This window comes from Phytophthora infestans, genomic scaffold (genome assembly GCF_000142945.1).
Source record: "Phytophthora infestans T30-4 supercont1.13 genomic scaffold, whole genome shotgun sequence".
Lineage (NCBI taxonomy): Eukaryota > Oomycota > Peronosporomycetes > Peronosporales > Peronosporaceae > Phytophthora > Phytophthora infestans.
In genome coordinates, this window is record NW_003303746.1 from 584,792 (window position 1) to 599,472 (window position 14,681).

The window sequence follows — 14,681 nt, forward strand, 5'->3', positions numbered from 1 at the left end:
GGCGAGTTTGCCTGTCCCCAAGGGATGCTGGCAGTCCATGAGTATGGACTTTGTGTTTGGCCTTCCCAAGGATAAGGCGGGAAACACAGGTATAGTGGTCTTTGTAGACCGATTGAGCAAGATGGCTCATTTAGCGGCAGTGCCGGACACCATTGATGGTGAAGGTACAGCTTTGCTGTTTTTAGGCCGAGTCTTTCGCCAACATGGCTTGCCTGAGGCAATTGTCTTGGATCGAGACCCGCGCTTCACCGCGAAGTTCTGGACGTCCCTCTTCAGAGTGCTCGGCACTCGTTTGGACATGTCCACAGCGGACCATCCGCAGACCGATGGTCAAACCGAACGCGTGAATCGCGTTGTGGAGGATACCCTCCGAAGCGTATGCGCTGAGGCGCCAAAACGCTGGAGCCAGATGCTCCCACTCGTTGAGTTCGCATTAAATAATGCAGTGCACGCCTCGACAGGCTACACTCCGTTCTATGTGAACGGCTTGGTTAACCCTCGCGTCCCACTGACGCCGCCACGCAGTGGCTCAGGGCTTGGTGGGAGAGGGATAGCCGAGCGGCTAGCTGATGTCAGCCCTGTTGCGGTTCGCAAGCAAGTCGATGACTTTGTCTCTTTGAGACTGAGCGTAATGCGTCAAGTACGCGACGCTATGGCTGAAAGCCAAGACACGCAGAAGGAACATGCAGATGCCAAGGGCAGAAGCAATGTTGAGAGGTTTGAGGTCGGTGACCAAGTTTTATTAAACGCTAAAAACCTACCTACTCATGCAGTGTCTGCAGTCTTCAAGACGAAGTTAAGACCTCGGTTCATAGGACCGTTCAAGGTCGTGGCCAAGAAGGGCCTAGCGTATACGCTCAACCTTCCGAAGAAGATACACACGCGTCCCGTCTTCTATGTTGGCTTGCTTAAGCCATATCAAGACCTTGCTCAGATGAGCGCGGATGCGTTGGCGCCAGCGGTGGCTGAGCTGCCGGGCAGCAGGGCAGCAGGTGGTCGAGCCACGTGAGGCTGAACGACAGCAAGTGGTGGACCCACAGATAGCTGATCAACAGCATGTGGCAGAGCCACAGGTCGCGGAGCGAAGTGCTCGAGATGCAGGTGCAAGGCAAGCTGAACGTTCAGCCGAGCGACTGGACGCTCAAGGTCCGAGACCTGGTTGTGAGTCATCAGTGGTGGCTCTAACCTATCCACAAGGTGGATCATCTCTTCGAGATCGATCGATGGGCGGTGAACGGGAACGTTCGCGTCGTGGACGCCGGCGTCGTATGGACGCAGACGCCGTTCCGGCAAGTGCTGGCTCTCCCCGCGAGAGCCCAGCTGAGGCAAGGCCTCCTCCTGCTCTGCTCGATGAGCATGGTGAGCTTCACTTTCACGTGGAACGCCTTGTGGCGTGGCGTAGACGCCAGGGTCGTACCCAGTACTTGGTGAAGTGGAGGGGTTACCCTCACTCACAGAACTCATGGGAGTTTGAGGTTATCCTCCGGCAAGATTGCCCTGACGTCGTTGACACTTACGACCGGGCACATCATGTGCCAAAGCGCCAACATGGCGTGCGACAGCGTCGCCAGGTGCTGGGCGCCTCCCACTAGAGTGGGGAGCGATCAGGTCAGTAGTTGAGCTCAGGCTCTGACCAGTGGCTGCAGCAGCCAGCTCGTACGTATGAGCGGTGCTCGCAGCGGGAGCAGGAGGTGGAGAGACCTCGTGGTGATAGGGACATGGTCCCGAAGGAAGCAGGTGCTTCGTGTTGCGCTGAACAAGGTTCAGGCACAAGCGTCTCGATAGACGCATAGTTGTTTTGAAACAACTTGCTCGATGAGCATGATCCAAATGTGGATGCGCTGTATCAGCGAAAGTGGTGTCCTGAACGGGGATCGAACCACTGGCCTTTGGTTTGACAGGCCGGAGATCTACCATTGAGCTATAAGGGCGATGCCCGTACGTCAGTCCGAGAACGGACCACTCATGGTATGAGAGGGCTGCGTCCGGGTGGATTTGAACCACCGACCTGTGGCTTCTAAAGCCAACGCTCGACCATTGAGCTAAAAGGGTGTTGCCCTTAGGCTTGTCCAAGCGTGAACAATCGTTCATGGAACGAGAGGGCTGTGCCCTGGTGGGTTCGAACCACCGACCTGTGGCTTCTCAAAAGCCAGCGCTCGACCACTGAGCTGAAAGGGCGTTGCCCTTAAGCTTGTCCCATTCAAGGACAATAGTTCATGGAACGAGAGGGCTGTGTCCTGGCGGGTTCGAACCACCGACCTGTGGCTTCCAAACCCAACGCTCGACCACTGAGCTAAAAGCGGATTGCTCTTAAGCTTGTCCAAGCGTGAACAATCGTTCATGGAACGACAGGGCTGTGCCCTGGTGGGCTCGAACCACCGACCTGTGGCTCTCAAAGCCAACGCTCAACCAAGGGTGTTGCCCTTAGGCTTGTCCAAGCGTGAACAATCGTTCATGGAACGAGAGGGCTGTGCCCTAGTGGGTTTGAACCACGGACCTATCGCTTGTGAAGCGAGTGTTCAACCGCTGAGCTGCTGTCGACGACTCGAATGAGTCAAGAGCATTGCTCTAAGCGGTTTGCAGCTCTTGGAGTAGGCGCGGAGCGCGAGCGTAGGTCTGAGACCGCTTGAGAGCAAGATGCGCGCTGCGCTTGGAGCATTGGGCCGTGGGCCGACGACGAGAAGTTGGGCATCAACGATGCCTAGGCGTTTGTGAGCTCACGGAGCTGTACAACGTTGGTGTGAGGTGTAGTAACCTCCGCCGTCTTAACAAGACGTGACCTCGCTGAGGAAAGTTTCGAGAACGGAATGTTCTCATCTTAGTGGGGGAGAGTGTAACGGGGTTACATGGTGTGGAACACACAGGGGTACGAAGTACCCGGAGAGTTAACAAACCCTCAGTACATAAGTTGGAGAGCTAACAAGGTCTCTCAGTACGTTGGCTGAAAGCCACACGTTATGCATTTGATTAGGTTTAATTATGCTAGATAGTTAAACAGATACATTTACCCATAGGTGGCTTGGCTGCAATAATAGTAAATAAAACACTTCTGGTTCTGAAGCATAAAAGTTAAGGTATTAACTTTGAGCCCTGGTCTTGGGCTGTAAGTGTCCTTTGAATAAGGAACTTAGTATTAGTGACTCTTTAAATCGAACGTCTTCCTCTGACGCTAAAGCTACGGCAGCCCCGCTGCATTTCCAGTACTAATCCAGAAGCCCTCTGTGAACATAGCACACCACTGTTATTTCCATCCCGGCTCCTCGGATTACAAACAACTTAGGGTCACTCCAGGCAGCTTGTTGGTCCAGTCAGATTTTGCTTAGGCCTTCCCCTTGGCCGACGTGTTACAGCCCTCAGCTCACGTTCCGCGGGTCCAAGTTACCTTGCACGGCTGTGGACCAAGCAGCTGTACATGGTAATTCAGACGCCGCATCGCGCTGTTGCCTCTTGGGTACGTCAAAGCTGTTGCCTCATCCCTGTTGAGTGGCTGCCCAGGTCTGTTCGATACCGTCCAGCCCTTCAGGTCATGTCAGTAGTATGCGCAGGGTGTCCGAGAACCACCCAGCCCCTCACGGGGCTCACACAGCTCCGAAAATGCTGTAAAACTGTCTATTATGATGCTATGCTATTTAAGTGTACAGGCGCGGGGCTCACTCATGCTCTTAAAGTGTTTTTTTGTCTTGATCTCTTGTTCTTGAGCTGTCCTTGCACTTGGTCTTGAGCTCCTTGCTCTTGTGAGACCAACTGCTGCATTCCTTTCCGTCCCGCCAGAAGTACTCTCGCAAAGTGTGTTTTGATGCGGGAGCTCACACTTTAAAATCACCTCTGTATTGCGGGACCGTAGCGACTCTTCCGCATGTGGCTGCAACTTCGGTTTGGCCAATTGGCAGCACGCGCCACTCGCTTTTGGAGCGTGGACACTCGCGGTGGGTCTAGGACCCCTAGGCGCGTGCATGGTGGTAGACGCTCCCAGTCACACCCACCCCAGCCTGATTGCTATCGCTACCAACTGCCATACCACTTTGGAGTCTCGGGGCAAGCCTCAGACTGTATCCTGAGAGGTCTCGCTTGAATATATAGAAGGGCAAGGAGTCCCACGCCCGTACATACATGCATATACATCTAAAACTACCCTGCTGCTATTATACAACCAGCGCACCTTGTCCTCGCCACGCCGTCGCTCAAAAATCCAATTTTGTGTTTTGAATGAAAAATGAGTCGTTGCGACGACCACCTGTATGGTCAACACTACCATAGACGTGCTTGTGTCTATGTAGACAGCAACTTATTCGTCGGTGCATAGTGCTCACTCTATACTGAAGCTTACATTCGTGAGCGCACATTAATGAAATATACGCTGTGAGCGTTGGTGGTACGGATATCATGGTTTTGCGTGTGGCCATGTGGGCGAGTTTACGTGTCATCTACGGTGACGCGTATGCGGATAGGAACGACCAACTTGCAGCGGTACACAGCTGATTCCATGTGCTCATATTTTATGAAGCGCGCTACGCTTTGTAGGTGCGTCAGCACTATAGTCAGCTTACCGATCCAAGCCTCGCACCGTCAGCCAGTATACTAAACCAAAATAGGTAGGAAATTGGCCTAAAAGGGTATGTTTACCAATTACTTGCTCTTCTGCTGCTTCTTTTCCTCGATGTACTTGGCGTTTCGGGCGGTCAGCTTGCGAGGACGGCTGCGCCTCTTTTTCTTCTTGGGTTACCAGTCAGGACCCATCGCCTTCTTGACGTTCGCCAGGCTTTCCTGGCGGCGCACTTCGGCCGAACCAGGTGGCGAAAGCTTTTCCTCCCAGAGCTTAACCGCTTTTGGGCCGTTCTTGCAGGCAATACAGTGCCGCACGCTGCCCCGTCCGCTGATTGTACGGAACGCGTAACCGTACTGCAGCTTCCCGCAACCGACGCAGCGCGCCCGGAAATCCGTCGTAGACCGCTGCGGATTCAGCAGTCGCAGGTCAATATTGGCCTTGCATGTGGGCCTCCAAGCCTCGCACTGTAGCCAATATACTAAATACAAAGATAGGTAGAAACATGGAGGCCATAAAGGGTATATTGACCAATTACTTGCTCTTATGCTGCTTCTCTCGCTTGATGTACTCAACGTTTCGGGTGTTCAGCTTGCGAGAGAGGCTGCGCCTCTTCTTCGTCTTGTGGTACCAGTCAGGGCACATCGCTGCTAGCATTCGCCAGGCTATCCTGGCAGTTGACCTCTCCTGGATCTGGTTGTGAGCCTTTCCCTCCCAGACCTTAGTCGCGTTTGGCCCATTCTCACAGGCAATACAGTGTCGCCCCATGCCCCACCCGCTGATTATACGGAGCGCGTTGCCATACTGCAGCTTCCCGCAGCAGGCGCAGCGGTCTTGTGGGTCCATCGTAGACCGCTGCGGATTTAGCAGTAGCAAGTCAATCTTCGCTTCGCCCGTAGGTCTCGCCATGTTGCAAGCTGTGAACAAACTATTATAATTACAATCTTGCGTAAATGTTTTAGGTATTTTAACGGATATTTACTGCTGGGTGTATATTATTAAACGAAATATTAGATAGTATTATTACATCATAAGCATGCTTTTGTTTTTTACCAATAAAACACGTCAAAATTTAGCAATAACACGGCCATTTAATGTTGCTTCCTATAATTAAAAAAACATTATTTAAGTTTAAGCAAACGGTTAAATAATGCTATTTTCATTTTTTTTTCAAACAAACATACTTTTAAGCAATAACAACGATTTTGAAGCACCACCACGTAGGTACCATTCACCCGTACAGTGCGGTGTCCGGGTGCAGCTACAGGTAACGCAAAGGTCGTGAAGCCTACTTTAATAAAAGTAACTAGCCGAGCGCCGCCGCTACGCGGCGGTAAATTAGGTTTAGATATACACGTTTTGGTATTCCCGCCTCCGCTACGCTTCGGCGGGATAACTATAAAAAAAAAACGCTGAACCCATGTGTACCTAAATCGATTATTTTTAATTTATTAATTTGGGTCAGCATCATGCTTACCATATTTAAGAAATAAATATTCAATTGATCTTATAGTAGGATTCTTAATGTAATCTCTTTTTTATTGCTGGCTATCACTGTATCTTCATCCTCCATCCAAAACCACCAGCACTTTAAATAAAATTTATACAAACGCTACACAATATGTTTAGTTTAGCGATGTGCTCGATATCACGGGCCATTCCTCAGCCGCTATGAAACTTAGCTCTGTGGTGTAGGGATTTCCAGATTCGACCATACGCCGACCTACTTTAGGTCAAGAATCGGCTCGGTCTGATAACCCAGAGCTTAAGAACAAAGGATCACGGTAAGTACTCGGCGATCTGTCCGGATATGCTATCCGGATAGCCGCTGAGCTCAACGGTCGCCTGAATGGTCGGTAGAGATCCGAAACGACTACGTTTCACTAGATATTTGTATAGGAAGCATAGGATTAAATAGGGGGAGCCGAAAAGGCTCCCAGAAGATAACAGAGCAGAATTTTCCTAGTCCAAGACACGTGTACACTTTTCCGGTAAGTCCCTGCATAGGGCTGGATTATGCCTGCCGTCATACTCGAGAGGCATAGCTTGTAGGGTATTGACTGGTAGCGCCAAGAGATTAGGTCGGTCCGGGTAGGACAAAGTCTCGCTACGCGCGAAAGAAAGCCCCGCATACTCAGCGGGCCGGTACGTCGGATAGCCCGGGTGCCGTAACACTTCTAGCTGAGCAGCCTCTGCGCTCGGTGACCTGTAAAAGCGCTCGCGCGCCGTCGTCCATCCTTTGGTGGAGGGCACAGGGTTGTGAACGAGCTCAGCCGAACCAAACTCGGCGGAGCCTCGGAAGTGATCTGACTTGGTTAGTCGGAACCGAGTGGAAGCGAGCCACTCGTCTGTCCCGGAAGAGCCGGACCGCGAGGGGACCACCCTCTGCGCAGGCCATACAACCGCCGACCTAACTCGGCGATTCGTTGTGGTTTGTGTAAGGAATCCACATCTGACGGTATTTGTGTGTTCTACTACACCACAACTGGTGCCGCGACCCGGGAACAGGAGTGTGTGCTTGTTTTTATAGGTGCCAGCTAACCAAGTTAAGAGGAAGAGAAGAGAAAGAGAAGAGTGAAGATGGTCAAGGGATCAGCAACTCCGAGCGACGGAAGCGCAGCGACGGCTGGAGGATCGCCTCTCGCGGGGTCGGACCCGGCGGATCAACGACTCATCGCCATGACGATGGAGGTGGGACGAACCGTCCAGTTCGACGAGGATGGCCAAGACCAGGAGAGCGAGAACGGAGATGCAAGTGAAGGAGAGTATGAAGAGAAGGCCGAGACCGCTGAGCTCGGAGAAACGAAGACTACCGCCGAGCTACTTAGCGAGGTGGAAGGGTTGACGCTGCAGGTGGGACGCATGGGAGCCCCACGTCCTGTCGAGCGCAACTTATCCGCCGAGCTCGACGAAGGTGCGGACGATGAAGAAGATGAAGAAGAACATGGCGTTGCTCAAGGGGACCGTCCGCCCCTTATTCCGAAAGCGACGAGGAACGGCGATACGCCGAGCGCCAATAAAGTGTTGGCTCGACTCGGCGAGGAGATGAGAACGAGATCGGAATGGATGATGATGTTTGCGCCGGTGGCGATGACACAGGCGAAGTGGCCGATGTTGGGTCCCGAGTTAACTCAACCGGTGCGTGCAGCCAACATCAATCAGTTGGTGGAAGAAACTGTGTTGCTGTTGAAGGCGATGGGCTATCGGTGCAACAGCCGACCAAACAGCCTCATCCTGTCCGACTGGAGTCTGACCCGTGGTGGAGCTGAGCTCTGGCAATGGAAGAAGAAGTTGAGAGTGGCGTTTGGATTGGAGAAGGCCCCTGGTGGAACGAAGAAGGTGTACAGCCGAGTAGCCGAGTTCAAACCACCCAAGCAAGATTCCGTTGCCGAAGACCCCGGAGACGAAGAGACGTGAAGTGTTCCGCGCTACGCAAGGGACTCCGTACTTCGAAGACTCTCACATGCTGACTCCAATGAAGCTAAACCCGACTCAGCGAGCGCCGAGTCGTGGACAGCGGAATGTTGGTCGTTACCGTGAATTGTATGACGCTGCAGACGAGGCTGAAGCTTACGAGGAGGATGAAGAAGACGACGATGCCTTCGAAGTGAGAGGAAACCGTGAAGAAACCGTGAAGGACTACATCCGAAACTTGAGCTTTGACGCGGCTGAAGAAGACTCGACGCAGTACCTAGAAGTCCGAACCCACGCCTCGCTCGACAAAATTGCCGAGTTCGAAGGAAAGCGCTACCGCTCGGACGCGTCGCTCCAGTGGCTCAAGCGTTTCATCTACGAGATGAAGAGCACCAGGATGCCCCAAAGTGCCTGGTGCGAACCCTTCTCGCTATGCTTGGGACGCGCGGCGAAGAGTTGGTACAGGCAGCTGCCGAAGAAGACTCAGCGACGTTGGAAACTACTCAGCGAGGCGTTCCTGGATTATTATTGCTCACAGTTCGACCAATCCGCCCGCACTCGTTACTACTCGGCGAGACGTAAAGTCAACGAACCGATCTACGACTTCCTGATCCGACTCAACGGGTATGCTCGGACCGCCAAGATCCAGTACGAGAAGGGTGGCGCCGACGCGGCTGACCATGTCGAACACTTTTTGCTGCATTGTGGTGATGACGATGTGATGGATTTGATGTACCCCTTGCAGTTGGAAGACATCAGTAAGGTGGAACAGATAATCAATCGTCGGATCCTCGGCGAGAAGCGCAAGAAGCAACGCGACCGACTCGTGATCGCACGAGGCCGAGATGACAAGCGGAAATATTAAAGACGCCGAGATGAACGCCGAGATGGACGTCGAGATGAGAAGCGCAGTCGCAAGGAAGAAAACCGCGACCGCCGAGTCACTGTCGTTGACGCTGACTCCGACGGGGAGGAACTCATCAATGCGTCCGTACAACTCCGAAGACGAATGGGATGATGAGGACCAGTCCGGAGGACACGACTCAGCGGAAGACGACAACTACATAGACGCCGGCGTTTGCGATAATAAAGGAAATACACCGGACCGCCGAGAGAACTCGGCGGGAGACCAGAATGGCTCAAATCGAAGTAGGGGAAACTTAGCGAACCGACCTCCGCGACCGTACAACCAACGAGAACAGTCGAACCGTGGAGATGGATCACGCGACAGCTCTCAGCGTGGACCTTGTGCAGCTTGTGGAAGAACAGTGCACTCGGCTCACTACTGTCGACGACGCTGCAAATTCTGCAGACAAGTCCATGAAGGCGGCCAGTGCAAGCTGTTTCGTCAATATGAGAAGCTGGCTGCGTTCGTAAAAAACTCTGTTGACAAGTCGCAAGTGCCAGAAGACCTGCAAAACCTTTACGCGCCGAGTGATTTAAATTCGGCGGCCCGCCAACACTGACTGGGTTAATATATATGCCGGGCTGCCACAGTCAGCTGAGCCTGCAGTTGAGGCGAACTTCTTGTTTGCCTTCGTAGGCGAAGCAGGACGGCCCGAGGGAAGAAGCGGAGATGGCAATTGGATGTGTGAAATCGACGGAATTGAACGTGAGCTCGGTGAGCTAGATGATAACCACCGAGCGATTGCAAGTGTAACTCGGCAGTCAGACCAGGCTGTGCATCGTACCAGAATCATGAAGCTGCTTCCGGGAGAACGGCTGAGATGGTGGTCTGCACAGACGTTTGATCGCCGAGTTAGAATGAGAGCTCTCGTATTGGGTGCAGTGAACGGCCGAAGGACCAATATATTATTGGATACCGGAGCAAATGGCTCCGGTATCCAATAATATCTCGGCGATTAGTGAATACTTCGCGAGGAAACTGCGTCTCAAGAGAGTAGCCAGCCGAGATAAGCGAATCGACATACAAGGAATAAGTAAAGACAGAATGGTGACAACGTCAAGAGCAGTTGTGAAGGTGACACTCGGCTGGGAAGTGGCATACGAGTTTGAAGTATGGATAATGCCTCATCATGCCGGAGTTGATTTGATTCTCGGTACCGACTTCATGATCCCAGCTGGGATCCGTCTGGATCTGTACAACTCGGTGGTCAAGCTACCCGATGAGATGGTGATCCCACTCATCCGATCAAGTAATGCGCCGACCAAGACCGAGTTCGGACCAAATGTCCCATGCGGGCCCCCAGACGGGCTAACAATCGAAAGTCGAATGACCGCTGAGTTCAAATTGCCCAGGCGACAACCCAGTGAGTCGACGCATGACTTGTGGGTGCGACGGACGAAGGGTTGGATTCCAACAGTTGTTTTTAATCGCCGAGGAAGACCAACCCATGTCCTGCTTACAAACGTACTACCCAAGTCAGTCTGGTGCCCACCTCACTTTTATGTGATAAAATGGCAACCACACGGAGTACTGGCCAATGAGGGATATGTCCGCGTGAACTCGGCGAAATTCCGTGACTGGCAGATATTGGCATTTGAGTCGGCGATGGATAAAGATTTGCTGCAGAAAGAACAACGACTGTACGAAGACTGGTTGTCACACCAGCCGCCAGCTGTGGAAAGACGAAAATACCCAACTCCGACGGCGGTGGAGAACCGACCCCATCCTGGGGAAAATGGACCCGAATTGACATGCGCAGAACGCTGGAGAAGGATCGACGAAGATACAGAAGCCGACGAAGACGAGAGGCGTCGCGGTAACGCCGACGCCATATCGACTTCAGGGGTGACAATGGGTGACCCGGCTATAAACTCAGCGTTCAAACTGGAGGACATCCGGGCGGATCGTATGGCGGTGCTACACGATGGACAAGATGGCTCCTATCAACTGCCCAAGTTTTAAGGCGCTGGCGCCATTTCTGACGTCAGCGCGAACTCAGCGATTGATGGAACAAGTGTAGTATGGGCCAAGGAAGACGTGTCGACAACTGAAGACTCAGCTATAACGAAAGGAGACCTTGAAGAACGCTCGGAACACGCCTTACGTAACGCCCAACGTGTTGTTGACCACCGAGCCAAGTATGGAGTCATTAGACCAAGTTCTGCAGCCGTGGTGAACTCAGCGATGGGTACACCGGAAACCTGCATTATCCAGTCGGGGGCAGTGAACTCGGCGTTAGCAGATCTAAACACTGAGAGTGCCTCGGACGTGCCCACAGCATGTTGTCAGGATATCAGCTCTACCGAAGACGCGTTCGCATGCATGGAAGTTAGTTTTGCCGTCACAATTAGCTCAGCGAATGATGACTCCGACGCGACCAAGGATTATGATAGTCGGGAGGTATCACTACCTGAAGGAATAAAGCCGAGCGACGACCCAGCTACGGCGGACTCAGCGTTGGAGACCATGGAGGCTGAAACCGGGTCGGAAGTGGTTATACAGCATGACGATGATACCATCAACCTCGGAGCCAAGTTTAAACACGCAGGAGTCAGATCGACCATTGCCGTGAACTCAGCGAATACGGACCCTGACGCAGACGACAACTATGATTTACCAGAGGTATCACTGGTGAAAGGTACTATCGCTGAGGTCGGAGTAACGAACTCAGCGGCGACGGTGTTCGACCCAGGCGGAATGGACTACGGCTTAAGACAAGCTAAAGACGATGAATGCAACTCGACGAGAGATCCGACTGAGACCCTAAGACAACACTACTTGGCTATCGCCGCGACCGAAGACGAGCACGAGGATGATGTTGACGATGGTACGACCAACGCCTTTGAGCGAAGCGGGACAGATTTGGAATTGACGGACTACGCTCACGAGCTGGCCTTCCTTCCCGACCTTACTGAAGTTGAGCCTACAGAACTCGACTATGGCGCTCCAAACGTCAAGTCGAGTAGTCATACGCCAGCACAGTCGGCTAAATTGGTGGCAGAACTACAAAAGCACGAAGGGATAATAATTTCAAGTGGTAATGCCCTGCCGCCTCCAGCGTACGGAGCATTGTGCGACATCGACGTTCAAGGGCACGCACCCATAAAGCAGAGAGCTCGGCGGATACCTCTCCGCCACTTGAGCAAACTTTACGAGTTGTTGAAAGGGCTACTTCGAGCTGGGCTGATATCGTTCTCGGGCAGCCCTTGGGCCTCGCCAGTGGTGATAGTGCTCAAGAAAAATGGTGTGGATATTCGGCTATGCATTGACTATAAACTGGTTAATGCGGTCACGACGCCGATGGAATACGCTATGCCACTGGTCGATGACCTGCTTACCGAATTGGAGAGTTACTCGTGGTTTTGCTAGCTCGATGCTGCGAGTGGATTCTGGGCAGTCTTGATGACACGCCGAGCTCGGCAGATCTCAGCGTTCGTCTGTGCACTTGGACACTTTGAATGGTTACGAATGCCGTTTGGATTGAAGAATGCGCCTATGATTTACCAGCGACTGATCGACAACGCTCTATGGGGATACGTTCAACCAAAGGGAGGATGGCAGTTGTTTGCCGAACGGATGCCCATTGCTGAAGCCGAGTCGGGGACTCGGCGAGTAGAGCTCAGCGGAGTCAGCGATTCAACGAAGAGTCAGCTGACGAAGTTTGAAGCTGACCACCAATCACAAGCTGACTGCGATCCGGTCCAAGACCTGGTCAACGGACCGGACGGCGATATGTTTGCTAATGGAGAACCAGACCAGTCTTCCTTGATTCCAGTGTTCAAGCGAAGGTCGTTTGTCGATGATATCTGTTTTGGAGGGGAGACGTTCGACGCCTGCTTGGGGACACTCGACCGATTACTAGCCCGGTTCACAGAATGTCGAATTAGCATCAGCTTTACCAAGAGTATCTTTATCCAACCCAAGGTTGATTTCCTATCGCACGAGATTACGCCGAGTGGCATACGCGCTGATGCGAAGAAGATAGCCGCGATCGCCGAGCTCGCCTTCCCGAAATCGAAGAAGGGGGTGCAAGCTTTCCTCGGTGCCCTCAACTATTACGGCCGATTCATCCAGAACTTGGCTGTTTACGGAGCAGTACTCTATCAGCTCAAGGATACGGACTTTGGCCCTGGGGGTGACCTGGCGTCAGCAAAAGCATCATTCGCCGAGCTCAAAAGACAGGTAGCAAAAGCTCCAATTCTGCGTCATTTCGACTCGGCGAAAGAAGTCCATATAATGTTGTACGCCAATGAGTGGGCACTGAGCAGTACGTTGATGCAACCACACGACGACAAGCTGCACCCAGTTCGCTTCTGCGGACGCGTACTTAAGGAAAATGAACTCGGCTATCATCCCGCTGAGAAAGAAGTAGTAGCGCTGTTACAATTGCTGAAAGTGTCCTACACACTATTGGCGGGGAAGACGCTACACGTCTACATCCGTTTCTCCACGCTGGAGTGGGTGTTTAAGTCAAAGTCGCTGTACGGCCGCGAAGTCAGTTTCGCACTTATGTTGTCGCCCTACGATTTGAAGGTGAAGCGAGTACGTGAACGAGATGTAGACTTCGCCCAGTTGCTCCAGGCGTCGATAACTCCGTTTATCGGACTCGACGATTCCCTGAAGCACCTTGCGCCTCCCTCCAAGAACTCGGCGACAGTTCGAATGGACCCAGCGCTGCTATACGCCCGAATACCAGCTGACTTTGCAGGATGCGTGCTGTCATTCGATGGCTCAGCGAAGACGGCTAAGTACGGCGGGTATGGAAGTTGTTCGTGGATACTGTGGCGCCTTCCGAATTGGGACATTGAGATCGCTGCGAGTGCGTACCTGTCGTCCACCACAGTCAACATCGCCGAGTACACCGGCATGAACAATGGAGTCTTGGCGGCGATTGACCGAGGGATAACCGATCTGATTATCGTGGGTGACTCCCGGCTTGCAATCCAGCAATCCATGGGGGTGATAGCATGCAAGAAGGAAACATTGCAAGTGGAGCTAGCTCGACACAAGGATCTCACGAAGCAACTCAACTCGGTCCGGTATCGACACATAGCGCGACACTATAACGCAGCGGCTGACTCTCTCGCTACAGAAGCCCTTGAAGCTAAAGCTGGACGAGTAATTCTCGGGACGGATAGGAAAGCAGAACTGAGAATGATTAACCGAGTAGCCGAAGAACTGTACGCCACAGACAACCCAGCGGAAACCCCGATTGTCACGGCAGTCACTCGTAGCCGAGTACGCCGAGTTCACTTTGAGGACAAGCTGGATGAAGACTCGGCTAGAGCAAGAGGAGGAAGTCAGGATCACGAAGCCATATCAGCAAATCCTGGAGAATCTGCGTTTGAAAGCAGTGGAGATGAATTCGAACAAGTCAGCAGGGCGTCGACTCGGCGGACTAACCACACGACCCCGAATGTCGAAACAGGGTCGCAGATGGAGTCAGCCCAGACAGCTAGGAATGCCAACGACATTGATCCAGTGACAGTACAGACTGAGCGGAGACGACGAATCGCGAAGGCACAAGATGAAGAACTCAGGTGGGCCGATCTAAAAGCGTACCTGAGAGGCGAATTTGAGGACCTTACACACCGTCGAGCTCAGAATGCCGGCAAAGTCGCAGAAGGCTTTGTACTCAGCGAAGACGGCCTGTTATGCCGCCGAGATGAAGCTCGCCGACTGGGCGAACTCGGCGATCCGAACCTCTCATTGAGATTGGTGATTCCGTCAACTATGGTCGACGAAATACTTCATAACTGTCACAACTCGATCGAAGGAGGGCATCAAGGCATTGTCAGAACGTATCACCGAGTCAAA

The 14,681-nt window shown here is 52.7% G+C and overlaps 2 pseudogenes across 2 annotated transcripts; both read right to left on the reverse strand.

Moving 5' to 3' along the window:
• Positions 1-1,980: 1,980 nt before the first annotated feature.
• Positions 1,981-2,052, reverse strand: PITG_26975 (annotated as a pseudogene). The gene has a single exon. The product of its transcript is annotated as a tRNA-OTHER (tRNA).
• A 305-nt stretch (positions 2,053-2,357) lies between these two features.
• PITG_26978 lies at positions 2,358-2,430 on the reverse strand (annotated as a pseudogene). The gene has a single exon. The product of its transcript is annotated as a tRNA-OTHER (tRNA).
• Between the last annotated feature and the right edge of the window lie 12,251 nt (positions 2,431-14,681).